This window comes from Adiantum capillus-veneris, chromosome 4 (genome assembly GCF_014529385.1).
Source record: "Adiantum capillus-veneris isolate H3 chromosome 4, ASM1452938v2, whole genome shotgun sequence".
In the NCBI taxonomy this organism is placed as follows: domain Eukaryota; kingdom Viridiplantae; phylum Streptophyta; class Polypodiopsida; order Polypodiales; family Pteridaceae; genus Adiantum; species Adiantum capillus-veneris.
Window position 1 is genome coordinate 52,216,748 of NC_140934.1, and position 21,736 is coordinate 52,238,483.

Here is a 21,736-nt window from a genome sequence, read left to right on the forward strand (position 1 = left end):
GCGTGAAACTACCAAACAGGATCCCATGTCTGGATTGATGGTGCTCCCTTGTGGCCCCTCTTGTTGAGGGCCCCTAGGGCCCTTTTTTTCTTGTTTAGCACAAAGAATTCTTCTTTTACCACCATAAATTAATTCAAGAAGTATTCACCAACTTGTAAGAGATTACGATATAGTAATAAAAACAAAATCTTATTTTACACAATAAATTCATTATAGATGTGGGAGACAAGTTCATGGCTTTGAAAAAAAGGGTCCTAAGACCATGCTAGGGACCTAGGAACCTCAACAAGACTGGCAACAAGGGCATGAAAAACTACCAACCAAGAACCCTTGTCTGGCCAGATGGTGCTCCCTTATGGCCCCTATGCCCTCTTCTTGAGGGCCCCTAGGCCCTAGCATTGCTCTAGGACCCTTTTTTTCTAAAATCCAAAATCAATGAGCACTTGAAGCTAGAGTCGTTCTTTTGAAGACCATTTGAAAATCAGTCCTCAAGAACTCTATGCAAGAAGAGCTTTTGAAAATGCAACATATACAACATTGGGATACTTCAAGTTACCCCTAAGGTCTTTGGAGACACTCAAGATTGATAAATTTAGGGTTTATTTATAAAAACATTGAATCTTACCTTATCACAGCAGAAGGTTTTTTTTTCTTGTTTTCAAAGTGCACATAATTGGGTAGAGCCTCACCTCAATGTTACTTTTAAGAAGATTAATGCATTAAAGTTTCTATTTCATTCTATCTACCTATGTGCCAAATCTCAATTCCATTAGAGCCCACCAACTTGTAAAAGACTACAATATGTAAACCAGCTTGTAGATATCTCTCTCAATCTCTCTCTTTTTCTCTCTAAGAAGGAATCAAGTATTGGCACAAGGAAATTCCTTTTTAACACAAATAAATTCTCCTTGATTTGTTATAAAAAAGCAACAGAATTATATTAACATGATGCTAAGTTTTGATGGCACGAGTCCATGGTGGGAATCCTACCAAGGTTTATTTCTTAGATATCATTTAGAGATTGGCCTCTTCTCTATTATACGTTTTATGCACAAAATAGCCAAAGCAACAAGCAATTTACACTTTAAATGTTACAAATCTAATTTAAGCTAGTGATAAACTCAAAATATGGTAAAGATAGGGTGCTCTTGCACAACAAAAAAAAAAAACAAAGTTCAAATTGCTTCTTATTAATCTTGATCAATATATGGTCATGCACATTATACAAGGGACAGTGTAGTCATAGTTATTGTATCCATTCCATGACAGGGGATTGTATTTTTGTGAGATTTTGTTTTCCTGCGTTTTCAATCTTTTTTTTTGAGATTTTTGGTGTAGCTTCTTAGTCGATATTCCCAAAGATTAAGCTTGCCACATAATTTCTTGGGTGAGAAACTGATTAGACCATAAAGCAAAATTGGAGTGGATTAAGAACACTCAAATCTAAGGCTGGTAAAAAGGGATTGGAATATACATGAAAATGTGCATATAGACTAGTGTAGAGTGATCACAATGTACATGCATACAATCCAAACCTTCATACATGCATGTAGGCTAGTGAAAAATGATTGGAATATAATCGTATACATACAAAAAGTGACCAAACTACAAAAGCATACTATTATAGGTGTGCCCAAGACATCAAGATGGAACCTTCATTGAGATGCCAAATCCCCGCAACTTTGAGCATGCAAGTTGGGAGGCTCACATTCTTGTAACTTGAGTCCCTTGAGGTGCATCATATGGAGGGTCCATCTAGAAAATGGCCTATCATCACTTTTAGCTTGATGCCCATGAGAACCATTGCCTCCGTGTGGTGAAAGTTGAAGTTCAGTGCAAAAACGTAATTTAGGATCAAGTTGGCGGATGAGGCCATTTAGGCCTCAAGCACAAGTCCAAGAGGTCCCTATGGAATCCTCTCAGGAGACTTTGGACTATCTTGAAAATTTGCCAAATGTGCAGATTACCTCGCAAAAATGCCCCACACCATCGGGCGAGGCCAAAATATGCCAACACGTTGAGTAGGCAAACAAAAAGTGTCTTGAGTACATGTACATTCCTAATTGTGCATAGATGATCTTGAAGAGGAGGTTAAGAACTGCGCGCAAAGTATCTGAACATCAAAATTGGACAAATGATCCATGAGTAGCAAGTTGAAGAAGCTCATCAATGAGATGTGCCGAAGTTCCGAGTGTCCCATCTAGCCCCGTATGCAAGATGGGTGCCCCATTCACCTTCGATCAAGTTGCCTTGGAGTCCCCATGCAAGGCACGCTTCCTGTTTACCTCCACATTGACTAATGGAGGAGACACTCTCGTTACCAGGCTCTCTCAAACCCAATTACATGGTCACAGTAGCCAAGACAATGAGTTGAGGAGAAATCATGGGTCAGCCCCATACACATAAAACCAAACATACATAGCTTCTTAGTAGTGACCAAAGCAAGAACCCATCATGTATATAGAGCTATAACTCATAATGTTATTTTAAAGGGATTTTTAAAATTAATTTCTGCCAAAACATTATTGCTTTGTACCTTAGTTGCTACTCCTCTTAGCCTTTGAAAATAAGCACTTAAGTATCTACACCCATGCTCGAATTGGTTAATTATAAGAGTAATGGGGTGGGTCTAACATAGCAGAATTGCCAAGCAATAGCTCCTTTTGGACTTCTTATGGCTCAATAATGGTAATGCCGTAGGAAAGTCTGAAAAGACCCCATTATTAACACCAAAGCTCTTGATGTGTGCACCATATCCCACATAATGGACTCAACCAAAACGATAATAGATCCCTGTCCCACTTACCCTAATATAATTAACAAAATCAACCATCAATAGGCTACTCAAGGACCTCTCTTCTTAAGTAAGAAAAGAGAAACCAAATGCTCTGATACCAATGTAATGGGAATGGCCTAAGAACTTTGCAAATAGCGGAATTAAGAGAATTAGAGTGAGTATTTTTGTGAGATTACTTTGAGAACATAGAGGGTGAACTTAATTGATGGTAGAAACATAAACATAGTACTTAATTAACTTGGCATGGACAATACTTTTGCAACAGAGAAAGTATTAGAAAACATGACAATAGTTAAAGACCAGATTTACTTAGAGCCGATCCCCCCTCCAAAAGGCGTTTGTATTATAGATTCTCCCATCAAGAGAGACTTGGTACAATACAATCTTTGTGTTCCTTGTGACCTTGGTGATGCTATGAAGATGGAAAGCTTCATGCATTACAAGCATAACATAAATGTCAGGACACGGGTCCTACGGGCAGGGCCCTACCCTAAAGGGGGGTCACGGACCCCGGCCACGGGCCAACTAGCAGTGTGGACAGGGGATCCTAGGGCTAAGAGCCTATAAGTATGGGCGGTTGGGTGGAGGATCCAGGTCTCTAGCTCCTAGGGTTCTTACATTGGTATCAGAGCGGGTTGGAGGGAGCAGCCATGGAGGCGGGGAAGAGGCAGGGCCTTCTCTCTCTCTCTCTCTCTCTCTCTCTCTCTCTCTCTCTCTCTCTCTCTCTCTCTCTCTCTCTCTCTCTCTCTCTCTCTCTCTCTCTCGCGATTGGAGCTTTCGACACCACCATGGCCGCAGGAATCGGCTCTGTGTTGATACGGCTTGTCGAGAAGCGCAAGGCGGGAAGGGCCGCTTGCGAGAGGGGGAGATGAAGATCGACCTGCACCAAATTGGGCAGGCCTGGCACCAAAAGGGTGCGCCCTGGCAAGGGAAGCAATTTTCGTCACACGACGGAGCCCTGTAGGGGTGGGGTTGGGACGGCGCGACCGTTTTCTGCAGCCTGCGCAGCCTGCGTTTTCCGCCATGGCTGTGAGGTGAGAAGGAGTTCACATGTTTTTTTTTTTTTTTTGGATCCCCTAGGGTGCCCAAGGGGCCCATCCCACCAGGGCAAAGCTTTGCGACATCTCGGCTTCAAGCAAGGCCGTCGCCTATCCCATGAAGACGGTTGCACACCTTCCATAGTAATGCAGCCCGGCGTTCGACAGTTTTCTGCAGAAATTTTTTTTTCAGAGACTACATCATGCATTCAACAGCTAGCATCGTTTTGCAAGGCCGATGCGGTATTTGGCCTCGAATGAAGGTGACATGCATGGGCTAGCTTGCATGCAGCAAGAAACAGATTGCAAAGTTTTGAAAAATCGGCTTCCTACAAAACGTCTTGGGATTGGATGGTCGAGCAGAGCAATGATTGATCACAAGACTATTCGCAGATGGTGCACGTTCTCAGGACTGCATGCACAAACCAGGCAAAACATACTGACTAGTCGCCGAGATCGGAGTGTTCACAAATTTATTCGGAGCGGCATGAAAATTCATGGACTTTATTGTTTCTGTAATTTTTTGCACTGTCAGTGCAATTTCTCTTGCAGATTTAGTATGAGTTTACACCCTGCCATACAAGGTGATGGCTAAGTATCGGTGTTTGTGATTGGATGCTTGAAACTCCAATCTGCTTTCAACCTAGTTGGTTGTCTCCATTCCATATCAAGTATATGGCTGGCTACTCAATGTTTGAGTCATGGTTTATCGTCAGTCGTGGAAGACTGTCTGTAAGTGGTTGGGGGAAGTACCTCACCCTTACTGCTATTATTCATCTCGCGTAGGATGGGCAGCTTACAAGCATTCTATTTAGTGCTAAAGGATATGCAAAGTGCATACGTTAGTAAACCATGCTAAAGGATATGCTAAGTGCATACATTAGCAAGAAGCGAAACAGCTGGATCGGTTACCTTTTTGGTTTGGAGTTTGCTTCATATGATGAAAGGCATGTTGCGGCTAGTTTTAGTCTCTGCCTGTTATTCTCAAGTTATCAACCTTAATCATCAGTTTGATGGGGTTGGCTACAGGCAAGAAACCATAGCAAGTCAAGGACTTGGTTACTGCTGCTGAGTATGTCAGCATAGTACTCTCATGGAAAGATGACCCGAGGTTATATTGCACATTCAAGTACCTTCAGAAAGTCTGAAACCTGGGTATGCATTTAGACACCTCTTAGTTAGGATAACTCATTTAACATACTCAAGTGAGTTTTAAATGGAGTCTTCACATTATGTTGGTTACGGGTCGGTTAACCAAGACGGTTGTACAGGGACAACAATGTGAAAAATCAAGATGTTATTCTTGATTTCATTGAACCTCCCAATAAACCGGGTTCCGATTCAACAAACCGTTGGATCCATGAAGAATGCCACGGTGGAAAATATTAGTGTTCTTATGAAGATACCACCACTTGTGTTTTCGAGGACGAAAACTCTTCCAAAGGGGGGAGTAGTGTCAGGACACGGGTCCTACGGGCAGAGCCCTACCCTAAAGGGGGGTCACGGACCCCGGCCACGGGCCAGCTAGCAGTGTGGATAGGGAATCCTAGGGCTAAGAGCCTATAAGTATGGGCGGTTGGGTGGAGGATCCAGGTCTCTAGCTCCTAGAGTTCTTAAAATAAACTTTGAAAAAAGCATTAACTATCCCAAGCCTCAGTTTTTCCAAGGCCTCAAACAAACACCTTCAAAGGTGGAGAGAGCTAGCGGGGAATGAGGGTAGGGAAGAGGAAGAAGAATCATCATAGAAGAAAAAATAGTTTCTCACTTATCATCACTCTTCTTGCTTAGCATAGCATAATATCATAGTAATGAAGATGAAGAAGATGGCAAGCTTAAGCATTGAAGCATGGCTCTTGGTTGGATTTGCATTCCATAGCCAAGAGTGTTGGTGTAGGCTCTCCACTTCTCAACAAGCTTAGAGAAGGAGATGGAGCTCTTCCACTTTGCACTCCACACAATGAGAGAATGTGTGTATGTGTGTGTGGGAGAGTATACCCCCCCTCTCATGCCTTGTCCACCTCTCTCTCTCTCTCTCTCTCTCTCTCTCTCTCTCTCTCTCTCTCTCTCTCTCTCTCTAGAGTAATATTTCATTACATCATTTGGGACACGTGCCATCTTTTTCCTCTTTGAGAGAAAGAACTTAATTATTACTTTTATGTATATATATTCTCATGGACCCCTTTAAAGATTATCCAATAGGATTCAAGCACATTATGAGGGCCACATGCTGAGAATCATTTGAACATGTGTCTTTTATGCTTATTAAGTCATTTGGTGTGAATTGAATACTTCAAGCACTTAGTCAATCAAGCATGGAAACGTTTTATGCCTCTTTAGAGTTTATCTTTGAATTGAACACTTGAAGAACCTTAGTCGTTTACGCATAAAAAAAACCTCAAGCTTTGGGCAAGGTTCCCATAACCACTTTAAGCATCTTAGCATCTCATGCTTGGGGAGAATTCCCATCTCAAGGTTAACCTTAGCTTGCCTAAGGTCAAAGGATTTTTTAACACTAACTTTTAGAGGTCTTTGATGAAGCTAACCCTAATTTCTTCTAAGCTCCATGAGATGCATGTTGCTCTTTGATAGACTACCTCCTTTTAGACCCCTGTTGAGATGTAACCATCTCTCCTCTTGGTCTCTTGCTAAGGTAAATCTAGAAGCATTTATTGCACATTGCTCTTTGGTAGACTATCTCCTTTTGGACCCCTATTGAGATGCAATCATTTCTCGTTTTGGTCCCTGTTGAGATAGGTCTACAAGCACATATCTATATCCTAACTCTTGTTCCCCTTTTATCTTCCCATATTAAATGATTATTTTAATATAAGAAAATCATTTGGTAAAGTTAGATACTATATTTTATGACATTATACCTAGATAATTGTTTAATTGAGCTAAATACTCATTGGACCCCTTTTAAGCCTAGCCAATAGGATTCAAACACTCCATGAGTGCAACATGGGGAGGAACTTGACATGTGTCCTTGTTTCCTCTTGTGGCTTGGGCTTGCCTTGTGTGTGTGTGTGTGTGTGTGTGTGTTCTCTCATGCCCCTAGCTTGTAGGCTCGCCCCCCTCTTTGTAGGACCCTGTTGACTTCAAACTCCTCAAGCCCCTAGTCCCATAAGCATGGTAAGTACCTCTCAAGCACCTTAGTAAGCAAGCACGACAAGCACCTCAAGCACCTTAGTCACCAAGCACGAAAAGCACCTCAAGCACCTTAGTCAGCAAGCACGACAAGCATCTCAAACTTGAGTTAGGTTCCCACCTCAAGCTGAGCCCTAGCTTGCCTAAGATCCTAGGTCTAAGGACTTTTAACGTTAATCATTGGAGGTCTTTAATGAAGCTAACCCTAAGGTCTTTTAAGCTCCATTAGCTAGCATTGCTCTTTGCTACACCATCTCCTATTTGGACCCATTTCCTTTGGTCCGGTGCTGAGATAAATCTAAAAGCACATTTCTATATTCTAACTCTTGTTCTCGTTTATTCTCCCACTAAGAATATCATTTGGGTTAATTAGATATTAGATTTTATGACATTCTCTGTCACCCTCTAGGCCTACCCCATTGACTCAACCATCGCACCCCAAAGTAGTGAGGGATTGTGACGAAAGTCCCTACTGAGTTGCGATCGCAAGTGCCAACACTTGCCTACGGCAAGGCGAGACGGAGAGGGAGTGAGACAATAAAGAGAGACCGAGTGTCTGTCCAGCTGCACCTGTAAGTGTCCACACTCACATGCGATGGAAAGCAGTGACTAACGCACAAGCCGCATATAAGCATGGCAGAGAGTGGTAGAGCTAATGTTAAATATCAACCAGCATAAGTACATGTAGGTGGAGCTGATTGGGGGAGCCGATCACAATGCTTTTTGGGGTTGGATTTTCTTTTACTTTCCAGTCTAGGTTGCACACCTCTTGCAATGTGCGTACGTAGTGTAGTGGTAAAGCTCCTGTTTGCGATGGGGAGGTCTCGAGCTCAAGCCGCGTATCGTGCAAACGTGTTGACTTCTCCCAACGGGTTTCATTTGACCGATGACCGGCTTTGGCTGCCCTACCACACATGCAAGCTAGCTGAAATCTAACCAAAACCGCAGAGTGAGGGAGACTGAGAGAGAGAGAGAGAGAGAGAGAGAGAGAGAGAGAGAGATGTATCTACAGATTCTGCACCGGCTACTGCCCCTACAATAAGAGAGAGAGAGAGAGAGCAACATCTGTCAAACACAGAGAAAGAGTCCAACTAGCAAAAATCCATTTTCTCTCCCTTCAAAATAATTTTTTATTTTTCCTCATATTAGTAGCAACCATCTCCATTGACAGTGACGACACGTCCCAAAATAAACTCCACTTGCTCCTTTTCCTTGAAATTCTCCAAAGTTCCTTTTGCTTTTGCTTTGCTTATCCAAATGCTTATCCAAAGGGCATCTCCTTGTGATTCCCCCTAAACAAATGCTTCCAAAATTGGACCCATCCCTCCAGCACCATAAATAAATGCAAGGTGGTAGTAGTCAATGGCTTAAGCAACTTTATTTTGCCGTAGTAAGTACTAGGTAGATCTTTTTTCTTTTTTTCGAAATGCTCATTAGAGCTTGTTTTTATTAAAGGAGTGTTCCATGTAGCAGTCGTGTTAAAGACTTGCAGATGGCTTCTATCAAGCAGGAGGAAGCGGCTTGTCGAGAAAAAGATAGATCCTTGACGAAAATATAGCGTAACAGCGGAGATTTTGCAAAAGGCCAATTTTATTAGTATAGGTAGCAACACCCAATCCTCATACCTAACTTGATTGCAAGCGTTGTCTTCATGCAAACACCATCACACCCATAATACTTTCCATTGCACTGTCGTGGATGGTACCTATATTTGCCAATGCTACGACAGTGGACTCCTTCGTTGGCACCGCTCTTGCATGGTAACTTGGGCTAGAATAAAAAAATTACAACTAGGTCAGAACACATGAAATGACAAGGAAAAGAAGGAGAGGGGGGGGGGGGATTTTTCGAGCGCTTCCACTGACGTGGCATGAGAAAGCACTCTTTTAAAAAAAATTGAGATCTTCCAAATTAAGGGCATATGTTAGAGTCACGTGCGTACTAACGGTCGAAATTTAACGCTTTTGGTTATGTTGTGTGTGTGTGTGTGTGTTTTTTTTTTTTTTTTTTTTTTGCCCGGGGGGGGGGGGGGGTGGGGGGGGTGGTTCTCTCAACAAAACCAATATTCAATGAAATTGTTGCATGATGGCTTGCCTACATTGAGACTATGTCTAGCATACCTTCAACTCATGGTTTTTTTCGTTAGCACCAGCAACAATTTGGTCGCCACTTTCGGGAAGTGGTGATGAATATGGATTGTATTCATGTTGATCCACTTCATTGCCACTGATCTTGGCATTAAACATCAATAGCAACAAAGAGACCATGATGCATGCAAGGAAACTCATACTAGCCACACAAAGGGTTGATTGGGTGTCCAGAAGGGCGCTTTACTTTCTAGCAATGTAGGAGGCCATTCTTAAATAGCAACGGGAATGGTCAAATGATAGCATCAATGGTCAAAGAAAGATGTAATCGTTGAGCACAAGTATAGTGAGGGCACCCAAGTTTAAAGGTGTGACATTCCTACTATCTTACTAACCCTTCTATAAATGACAATTGTGTGCCTCCTTTTCTAGGTAGTGGACCGTCGTGAATTAGATGAGAGGCTTTTTCCTGATGACTTTCTCAAAATTAAGGAAAAAAATTTAACATCTTAGTCTTGTGTCACATACTTTGCTTAGATGAGCAAACGTGTGTGGGAATGAGGTGGCAAAAGGTGCTTGGTTGAAGAGCATGTCCACTGATCCTCGAAAACATCCAAAGCACACCCCATATCCATTTGCACTTCATGGTGGACATGCTAAAGCAGCAGCAAGAAGAGAGATTATTGGAATTGAGCCATCGACATTGAGTTGCATTAGCGTAACTTTTCCAACTGGGTTGCATGCATTTGACAAGAGTTGACTAGAAAAACTAAATTATGGATCTATTTACCGCCATGTGCTTTTAGGCCCATGTCCATTGACCACAGAGTCTTGAATGAAAACGAGCTGTGGATGGACGGCAGGCAATACGAGCATGCTTTCATGACAATAGGATGGTGGTCGAGTTTACTTTCTGGGGCCAAGTTTACTTTCACCTACGCGTGTTCACTTTATCATGCTACGAAGTGGAGTGTTGGACAACCAAAACCCAAGCAGGCAGGTAGTTAGCACGTCTGCCTACCAGCCAAGAGGTCGTGGATTCAATGTCTAGTCAGGGAATGAGAAAGTCAACACTGTTATTTGATAGGGACCTTAGCAATGCCCAAAAGGCCTCAAAGATATATCGGACAAGTCTTGATCTCAAGTACTGGGACTCAAGATTGAGCATGGATAACCAATATAATGGAGGCTTCTTCTCTCTTGAAATGCATTTGTGTTTTCTTTTCTTGATAGCAATATAATAGGCAATAAATCAATTACGAGCAGCTTGATGTTCATCTAGGGATGGCCTACTATTGCTGCTTCAGTGTGTTGTTGGGCACGGCGGCGGCATTGGGGTACGTCCTTTCCCTTATTACGCATTGGGTGGATTTGAACCCCCACATCAAGAAGAATATAATGGAGGAGCCCACCAATTTTGCTCAAGGGGAAGCCATCTACAGACGTGTCGAGGCTGCCTCCCCCCTGGGACTAGAATCCAGTAGCACTGCCACCTTGGCCAATTTCCTGCAATATGATATCTATGATCTAGAGCTCACCAAAGTCACTTCCAATGGCCATCTCAGAAACCTACTTATCAAGACTTCCAACAAGTCCACCATATTAAGTGAGGACATTGATTGCTCTCTCCATCTGACCCATACAATTAGTAGGGGCACTCAAGGATCAATCAAGAAAAGATCTCATCATGATGAGGACAAGGAGAACGATGATGATGAACGCCCGCCACAAAGGAAGTTGAGCCATGTAACTTTGTCAGGTCTCCTCAACTTTATCGATGGGTTATGGTCGTATTCATCTTTTTCATCACCATTAACCACATTGACAAGCTCTACCCTACACTCATGCACTCCGGACGCATGGATATGCACACCCACCTCTCATATTGCACCTACTAGGCATTTAAGGTTCTAGCCGCAAACTATCTATGTCTAAGTGAGCACAAACTCTTTGAAATGTGCATACTACATTGGATAATGCCAATGTGCAAATTACAGCGACAAAAGTCAATGAAGTTTTTTGACAAGAGAAAGGACAGACCCACAAGCAGCTCTAGAATCTAATTCACCTGCATTAAAACAAGAAGGAGCACTCTGCTTCTTTGCCTGCATTAAAACAAGAGGCCTCTTCTCCTAGTTGAGGTAAACTCCTAGGGTCTTGTTTTTTCATGTGGAAAAGGGTTTTTTGTGTTCTTGATCAACATCTAGTGAAGCTAGCTAGCCTCTCCCAAATAACAAGAAAGAAGTACCAAAACTTTGTCCTTGGCCATAATTTTTGCACTTTACACTTTGACAATCCTTAACTCAAAATCAAAGCACTTGACATGACCAAACTTGAAAATTTTCCACATCTCATACCTCTGACTTGTGCACATAGTCTGCAACTAGTTTTTGGCAAATCTAGTTCAGGGGGTCATGGATCGCGATCCATGTTTGGGACCCAATTTTGACCAAACTTTTGGCATAGCATATGCATATGATCCCTAAACCCATGGTGCACTTTTTCCTGAGTTTGGGTCAAACACTCCCCCATTATGGGCCAAAATGACCATTTGGAGACTGAATTTCCCATTTGGCTTGGTTTTCCATTTCACCCCAATTTTTCAAAGCTCATTTCCCAAGGCAATTTCAAACTATGTGGATAAAAATTTCCCCATTCTAGCATGTTGGAGGACATGGATCGCGATCCATGTCCATCAACATTTTCTTATATTTGCTACATCTTAAAGGCACTTTAAAGGCAATATATGGCACCATTTTTTCTTGTAAATTGAGGTGGGGAGACACCGATCACGATCCATGTTGCACCCCCTTTGTCAAATGTGATTGCATGGCCATAATTTGCTCATTGATTGGAACTTCCTTGTGCACTCATTTTTGAATTTGGACTTGTCTACCCACCCCAAACATCCTCTGACAATTTGCACAAATCCCGTCTTTGCTTTGATTGATTCTGTTTTTTGTGCACTTGTTGGGTGTTTGTGGAAATTCGCAAATGTTCTAGAGCTAATCATGCCTAACTAATTTGGTGACGTGTGGGTGTCCGATGTAGCTGTAGTAGGTAGAACTATTGCAAAGTACTCTAGGTCACACAAACGCTCTAGCTCTCTCTTTGAACTGACTGAATGCAAATGAGGTGTCTCCTGTCTATTTTGACTTTAAGTGTCCGGTCTACCCAAATGCAATGTGTATACTTACCTTATTTGCCCACTTTTCTCATGTCATGCCACCTGTAACTCAGACAGCTCGGTGTTTGGACTTATGGTCGTCATTTGCTCCTGATGTTGCAATTTTGGTATGTTTTAAAGTTAGCCCAAAATTTGATTTGTGCCAAACCTTTCCATATTTGTCATGCTTGAAGCTCTTGCTTTGTAGGTTTGACATTTTCTTTCAAAACTTAATTCCGAATTTATTGGCTTTGTTTATTATTTTTCTGACCATTGTTAGATTAAAAGGAAAGAAATTTATTAAAAAATATTATTATTTGATCAAAAATATTGCCAAAATTATCCCTCACACTTGTATGTGCATACTCTCACTCTATGTATCTAACTCATCGGAATTTGTCGATATGGCTCAGTACTTTACCCTATAAGAGTAAAAATTTGCTAAAAGTTGTCAAAAAATAAAAAATTTAAGCATCAAATACACTATATACATTGTACACTTAGTCTTTGAGCATCTTGTGGCCTAGTATCTTGCAGTGTAAGACTCCGACTACTGTAGCTACCATTACTCCCCCCTTCCCATTCTGAGTCACCTTGGACAAAGGTTTGGGCGAAGTGCATGGGCGTAAACAACGTGTCTATGCAAGGCCGTAAGATGTTGATGGAAAAAATGCATTGGGTAACGTATAGTTGTGCAAGAGGTGGGTACGGAACCAATCGTTTAGTGGTTTTCATTGGCGAGGTTTTGTTTTTGTTACGTTTGCCGAATAGTAGTTGTTAAAGATGAGTTGCCCTTTCCTGAATGGTTGGTGAACTCATCATTTGTTGTTTGCTTAAACACTGATTTGGTTTAAATTTAGGTATCCATTGGAAGCTCGTCTTGGGAGTCGGTGACAAAATTTGTTGTGGTTTTGGCCGCCATTCCCATGTGATTACCTTTGGTTTCTTTGGCTTGTCAAAGTTATCCTTGGGAATCCGTTTGTAGGTCCGCAAGCCAATTGATGTAGCATGATGTCGAGTGAAGAATTGGTGTCAAGTTGCTTTAGCATTGTTTGTTCTATCGATTAGGAAGCCGTTTTGCGGCTTGTGTAAGATTTATATGCTAGCATTGTTTTGGGAACCCATAGTTGTGCCGGCTTTGATTCCAAGAGTGACTTCTAGATCCAAACTTTCTTCACCTTTCCTTTGCTTTTAGTTGCATGCAGTTCCCATTGAGGTGCAAGCAGCTCTTTACTTTTGTCGTATTCATCCAAATGTGATTGCTCATCCTAGATGTGATCTGTTTGAGCGAATGGCATTACATAAGGCTCATGCTTGAGATACTAATGCAATGTGTCATCTTTCCATTTCGGAACAACTTTGTAAGTTCGCATCCACAACACTCCCAAAATAATCCTCTTGTTGAGATCTATATCGGCCATGATGTGGAACTGATGCGGGCAATGGTTACCATCTATGTTGATTGAGACATTGTCTTGTCCCAAACTAACCATGGTGTGAGAACCAAGGAACTTTCATAGAGGGTTCTCTGCCCTACCTCCCGTTATATAGGCCCCTGGACATCCATTTTAGAACCCCCCTTTCCGCACTTAGCAGTCGGCCCTTGGCCTGAGTCCATGACTCCCCTGGGTTTTCCCTTGGCCTGACATTACTTCCCCCTTGGAGAATTGTTTTCGTCCTCAAAAAAAAAAGTGGTTGTATTTTCATAAGCACACTAATGTTTTTCACAGTGGCATCCTTCATAAAACCAGTTATTCGTTTGATCGAAACACTGTTCAGTAGGAGGTTCAATGAAATCAATAATAACATCTTAATTTTTCACATGTTGTCCCTTTGCAACCGTCTTGTGTAACCGGCTCGTATACAACATAGCATGTAGACTCCATTTAGAACTCATTTTAGTATGCTAAATGAGTTATCACAACCAAGATGTACTCAAAAAAGTACCTTTTTTCACTTTCCATGAAAGTAACTGGCTGACGTAACTCATCAGCAAAGTAGAAGTTCTTGACTTGTTATCTTATCACATCAGTAAACAACCCCACCATAACTAGTGTTCAAGGTTGAGAACCTGATTAATACATGAAGACACTAAACCTAGTCACAAACATGCTTTATCTTGTGGTAAGCAAACTCTAACTAGAGCAATACATGCTTTCTAATTGGATTGCTTGGTGCTAATGTACGCTATTTTCATATCCTTTAACACAAGATTACACTTTGTAGTCTTTCTATCCTCTTTGGATAACTGGTAGTTACTGAGATGTGTTTTCCCATGATTTGCAAACAATCTTCCAAAATGACTAATAAATGTGGATCACAATGTCATACAACATTGCTAAGGAATTAAGAATGTTATGAATAACCATCTTCATTAGCTTGAAAAATCCACAAGCACACAAACCGAGCCATGGCCTTTATTGGTGATCGGTAGATCCAAAAGAAATCTCATATAGATACTGCAGATAGAGTGCAAAATGATTTATAATCAGCTAATTCCATGAAGATGCATGCCACTCCAAATCATTCTTTGCTAAACACTAGGGCCCATAACACCTAGAGTGCACGCATTTAGAAAAAACACTCCAAACCTGTATATCCATTATCATACTTGCCAATACTTATGGCGAATGTGATGCTTGTAGCACACATGAAAGAGGACTGTAAATAGTTCGGGAAAGGAACTAAATACTATGTACTGCAATCATTTGCAATCCTTGCTGAAACATTTGAACCATAATAGAAGGTGAAACATAAATCACTTCTAGGAACAAACAATAACACATTTTCATTAATGACACATAGCCTTGCTACATGTATAAACAACCATCCGTTAAGGTTGTTAAGCAGTACTTGTAATCGTAACAAGTCATTCTGCATATCCGACAATTTTTTGCCACTAAAATTGTTCCTAATACAATGTCCTCAAAATGATCTAGCAAACGGATCTGACTAGCACCTAGGGACTTTGTCGCAATATATAATTGAAATAGCGGGCGTCAGTGTCAATCCCAAAGACTCATATTCTCCACATGTGGAATATGTCTCAATGAAGGATGTCAAAAAAAGAAAAAAAACATTCCACAAGTATGAGATGTACTGGTGTGTGGAGGTAACTGCAAACACACTACAATGGGAGTGAGAGGGACCCTTGTTAGCCTTGCTACACACTAACTAAACTGAAATCCTTGAGTTCCTAGACCATGTTGTATCCCATGTGATAGCATGTGCCAAAACTGCATAATACAGGAATGTATATTGGACACTATGATCCAGAATACTTTGCTCCTACATAACCTTGTCATATCTCTTAAAGAGAAAAATGGATGAAAACATAGAAGTTTATGCATCCTACTTGGAAAAGTAAACAAAAACATATTCAAAAAAGAAACAAACCGAATCACATGCATACCTGGAGGTTGAACATAGTGTTCATTTACCTTTAGTCAAAGGCACCTGCCCAAATTTTCCGCCTGCAAAGGCCAAGGAGCACTCTAGGAGCATTATTTGAAAATTAGTGAAATTCCAATAGTATCGCACATGTAACCGTGGGTGGTGTTGTTGCAATCCAAACCCCTTGGTTAAAATATATCTTGTCAAATCTATTGGTGAGAATGTGCAAGGAAACTGCTCAGCTAGCATCCAATAGTAATTGAGGTCAACTTTGGAAATGAAAGTGTCCACTACCCCTTGGTAGCTTGTGGACTGCTTTCCTTGAAAGTGCAAGTGTGAAGGTTCCAAGAATTGACCATCAACACTTAATAAGTGATTTAGTAATCACGAGTTGGGTCTTACCCAAAAAAATATAATCGTATAGATACTCTCAGTGCTATAGATAAAATAGGAGATCCACTAAAGTTTGAATTTTATTCACAACTGGCTCTTTTCTAGAAACAAAAATCCATAATTTTGGGTTTTTGTGAACAACCATGCTATCTGAAATGCTGGCTTCATTTAAGAACCTTGGTAGAGATAAGCCCTTACGAGTTTAAGACATTCAAAACTCAACTTGATCTTCACACTTAAAGTGTGTAGTGCTAAGACAACACCCAAAAAATCAGTAATGGCAAGACTCTTGCTTGTCCATTAGAATCGATGAGTACTCAATTGGATAGAATTGTTCAATCTTGAAAGTAATCACTGATGGATTACAAATAGATGGCTCTTAGACCCTGTATGTGGTTGTGATTGTACCAGAGTGACTTAAGTATGACACTTTTCCTGTGAATAAACATCAATAAAAAAAATTTGTAGATATCAATAACTTACAGTGTCCTTGACAGGGTAGTTCATGTTATAGCGGAAGCATAAACAATATTGAGGTTAAATTTTATCCACCTCACTGGCATGCCATGCATGCAGAGGTGTTGCCCTTGGCGATAATGATGGCCCCTACAAATTAAGCCAATACCAAAAGTACCTTGCACTGTCAGACATGGATACATCACAATTCACTGTTTTCATACGTGAATTGTGAGCATATATCCTTACTTTGCCAGATTCTTGAACCTGTGTGCCAAAACTCTTGATGCCCAATCAATGGGAAATATCTTATCACACTAGTAAGAAGCCTAGCTTCACTTGAAACCGTCAAAGTACTTTGCTTTGCACGATAGGTAAGCCTTGCCAACTTAAAGGTTAAAATGTTGGAAAAACAAGAAAGCTTGAAATTATCTAACTTGGTTGCTCTGCTGTGATAAGTTGTCTTAAGTCTCCAAAATGAAAACTCGCTTGAACTTGGCTCATAGAAATATCTGTTGCACGAGAGAAACTCATCATATGCACCGTATACGCCCGTTTGCGACGTAAAAAATCTGCAGACATATTGGCAAGTTTCCCCAAGTTCGTATGATCATAGCATATTTCCCTATAGACTGTTTTAAGTTCCATCTAAGTTTTTTCAATCATGGACTCTAATAGTTTCAAGTACGTTGAATACTGCATAGCATTGACAGGCCTCCAGTGTCCACTAATGCTTGTTTCATTGTACCATTAGCAAGCTTGACAGCAATCCAAACGTCCATTCTACCTAGCCAAGTTTTCCTTGTTCTCTAATTGCCTCAGCTTTTTTTTGTCGCTCCTTTGCTAAGTGTATCTTTTCTAGCATGTTTGTAGTGAGAGGGTGGTGGTACTTTTTCAATCTACATCCATTTATCCAGTTAGATGTCACATGTCCCTCTAATGCTGTGAGTTGGATGGCACCACTTGGTGATATGTCGTTGATCACGAATGATCTGTTACCCCGCTTTTTGAGCTTTTTGGGATGTTGCTTAAGGGTGTACACTAAAATGCAATCACCCTATTGAAATTTCTTGTTTTTCATATGTTGATGATGGAAGTGTTTCATTTATCGTTTCTTCACATACATAGCTACAACTAATTGAATTCTGGTCTAGTCCAATTTTCCTAGTTGATCCAGTCCATTAGAAAATTCATACCATGTCCATCCCAAGTTTTGTGCTACATGTAGTGTAGGGATCAAGAACTCTACCAGAAATACTGCATCATTTCCAAACACCAAGTTGAATGGTGTTGTTTTCTACGGCTTCTTGTATGCTACCCAATATGCCGTTGAATGTAATTTTAGATCCCAATCCATCCGAGAACCATTGACAATCTCTGTGAGCACCGTGCATAAGATTTTCTTTGTGCTCTTGGCTTGTCCGTTGGCTTGAGGGTGGTATGGAGCTGATTTAGAATGCAACACCATAAACTCATGCAACAAATAATTAATCATGTCGTTGAGGAAATGAGTGCGTTGATCACTCACTATTTCTCTCGAAAGACCATATTGCGTGAAAATGTTTTCGTACAAGAATTGCATCATGGTTTTGGCATCATTTTACAGAAGCAAAAATCTTCTTTTGAGTAAAATGTTTTTAATAACACTTGGATGAGTATAAAAAAATTTCAATCTGCTATGGTGAGATACTATAACATGCGAGAAGTAGATTGTGACCGAAAACTTATATTTGTTATGAAATTGAATGAGGCTCAAATTCAGACATGTCAAAAAATGGAAAGAGTATCCATATCCCTAATGAATAGAGCATTGGATTATAGCCAGGGTAAGCTTGATTCTCCATACCACAAAACTCAATCAGAAATGGAGCTCTGGTGGATTGGAGCAGCTCTAATACCAATAGAAAATCACAATACATTGAAATGGCTCTTTTTATGTGATTGGACTTGACATTTATGAGATCAATGATGAGTGCGACCAATGATATCGTGATACATCAGGGTATGACATATACTGCTTATTCTAGTGGTATGGGACACTAGAATAGGTAGTATGTGGATGGCAGTAGGCATAAGCAATGTTGTTTAGTTTAATAAATTTTTCTTTTACTGTGTGATATTTCTAACCCAGAATACTAATCACTATTTTTTGACAAGTATGGTTTGCAGATTTTTTATCTTCGCAATTGAGGACAGTTGCTTTCCAACAGAGAGGCATGTAATAAAATTGATATTTTACTATTTATTGCAGCTCATAGGTGGAAAAGTCTTGATCGAGCTAGGCCTATGCGAATGGATAAATATATTTTATATACATTTTTATTATTCAAGTGCTCTTTATGAGCTTTGGCCATTTATGACCAGCCGGCCAGTTTGTACTCACTTTGACCATTCAAGAAATCCATAACTCTAATACGTGCAAGAGGAAAATGGTCATTCTGTCATGGGGGGAGATTGCACCCAATGTCCGTCTTATTCTTCTCTCCTCTATTGCCACGCTAGCATAGCACTCCTCTCTCGGAGTTGCGCCTGCACATTCACCCTTACTCTCTCTCGCTCTCTAACTCTCTATGTTTGCATACAACTTTGATTCCGTGCTTGTGGATGTGCCAAGTATGCTTATTTATCATTTTATGTTTTGTAGTGCACTATTCTTGGTATTTGCAAGGCTCTCGGTGCTCCCGTTTGTAGCACCACCATCCATGACAGCAACCAAGAGCTTCTCACTTGGGCTCTCCTCTAAAATCTCTTCACTATCTTCAGCAATAAGACTCGTGTTTTGGTTGAAAATATTGGTACCAACCTTGAGACTTTGCACCAAACTTGGTACCAAACTTCAAAATCGAATGACGCGAAACAAGCCTGAGGAAGAGTCTGCAACTATATCCTATTGCATCGTACAGGAGGTTTAGGGTGTCAAGGCTAGTGAAAAACTAAGACCCGAATGGTGAGATATAGGTATGAGGTAGACTCTGCAAGCACCACCTATCACGTCGTGCAAGACTAGAGGGAAAGGCGGATGGGAAAGGAGGGAGAGCAGGATGGACCGTTGTGGAGAGCCCCTAGGGGATATGTTGCCTTGAGGGTGTATATAGGATAGAGAGGAATGGAATTGAGGTGAGGGATAAGATTGCTTTGAAGGGGTTAGAGGAGCTGACAAAATAATATGTAAGAATCCTTAATGGCATGATTGTCCTTCAACCTAAGTCCTTCAACACCTCCTACTCACGTCGTACGGCCAAAACAAGTGATAAAGCACTAAAAAGGGTTGTAAAAGTCCTTTGAGTATGTGTAATTGCACCGTAAAGGATTGCCATAGGGTGTGGGAAGGGAAAGAAAATAGCAAGGGTCAAGCTTAATATAGGGGGTCCAAAAATGATTGTTTGTGTCACCCATGCACACGTGCCACGTGGCATAATTCCAAGGATAACGTACGGATGGTCAAAGGTATAAAAGGTCAATGTCACGTGTTCATTTCTCACCTCTCTCAAACAATCCGGTTGCATCGTTTCCTCATTCCACCATCCCCCAGTGTAAGATCTCCAACCCGCCGACACCAAGATCGGGATGGGATCCTTGACAGGTCTCTGGGTCTTAAAAAAATCAAAGTCTCTAAACAAGAAAAATCCAAGGAATAGACCTTTACCATTGACAATGACTTGGGTCTATAGCATTAGAAGAATACCTAGTCCTGTCTCGCAACCGAAACAGGATAACGTATTAAAAGTCCAAAAAAACTATATCGGCCCTATAACTGCCACAATTGGGCTAAGGTATCCTCAACCAATGCTTTTTTCCCCCTAACAGATGTGAGGGCACAGCCGCTGGTGGACTCCTCTTCCAAGTGAAGAAGTTTTCTAAACGTTTTAATGCACAAGGATAGATAGTTACCTGACTAATCAGGTCCACCCGTCCATGATTGACAACCTTAGTCAATCCCCACTTACCATCCCGCACTCACACAAGATTCATTTATCTTATTATCACATTGTTTTAACATTTAAAATAATGGTTTCTTTTAACGTTCCATCACAGTAATTCCTTGAAGACAGCATTGAAAGCATTCTTTTAGAAAACAGACATCTTTAAACTTAAGACAGGGTACTGTCAATCAAAACATTTTTCATAATAACCATGACCAGTACTCTCCTTGTCTCAAGACCACCTAAGGGTGAAAAACGGCACCCATTCCTTATTCAAATATGGAGTGGATAAACCCTCACCCAAGGTTCTGGGTGCCCATACACCAAACCAGTTGCCCATACAATCGGGCGGCTCCCCTAGGATAAAAACGGTATCCTAACTTATGTAGAAACATCAAGACATGACACGGAGTAGAAACTCATCGTTCATGGGGGTAACCGACTTATCCGTGGCTAGAAAGACAATCATTATCATCAATTTATACTAAGGAGTCGGAGGTGTCTTGAGACAAGATGTCTTAACGATGATCAATCATATCTTTCCTATTTCAACCAATTTTCACCCAAACAATTCTTTCCTACGTTATAAACAAATGCACGTTGGAAGTTACCTTCCGTTTCAGCCAGTTTATCCTTCCTAACTTTACGTATGCAATGCTAACTTTAAAAATGAACTTTAAAAGATTTTAAGAACAAAATAGAAATCCACCTGGGACTGCTCGTCTATGTGTTGTTGGGCGAGAGCCCGTAGAATTTCCTCCGTCGGTCTATGGCTAGGCCTAGCCTCACGGTCATTAGTGACTTTATTTCTTTTGTTGCTAACATCCTCTTCCTCGGTAAGAGGATTTCCCCTGGTTCTCTTTGGAGCCATGTCGGCAGCCTTATAAAAAGACTTAAGCGATTAGAAGTTTAATTGAATAATCTTCTTTTTTCTTTTTTACCCAAAATTAAAGGTTTTTGGAGTAAGTAGGTATCGTTGATAGTCAATTTGATGAGATATTCCTCCTGTAACTTATTTATGCTATAAGTAATTTTTCATAATTACCTTTTAATTTGGGCAGCCCTTTAACTAGGTTTATCCTTAGTCTATATTCCATTTTAGCCTTAGTAAATTATAAATTTCTATCGGCTTATGGATTACTCACCCTAAATTGTAATTGAATATGTTCTATCTCTAGGAATTTCCATAAATTTGATCTATAACCTTTCCCTCCTATACTTATGGTCTAATTTAGGTAAAATTTTATTGATAGTAACTTGTTATACCATCCATTTATGCTGAGGTAATTTTCCCACCCTTCAATAGTGATTTTGTACCTCAGGTATTTATTTGGTAA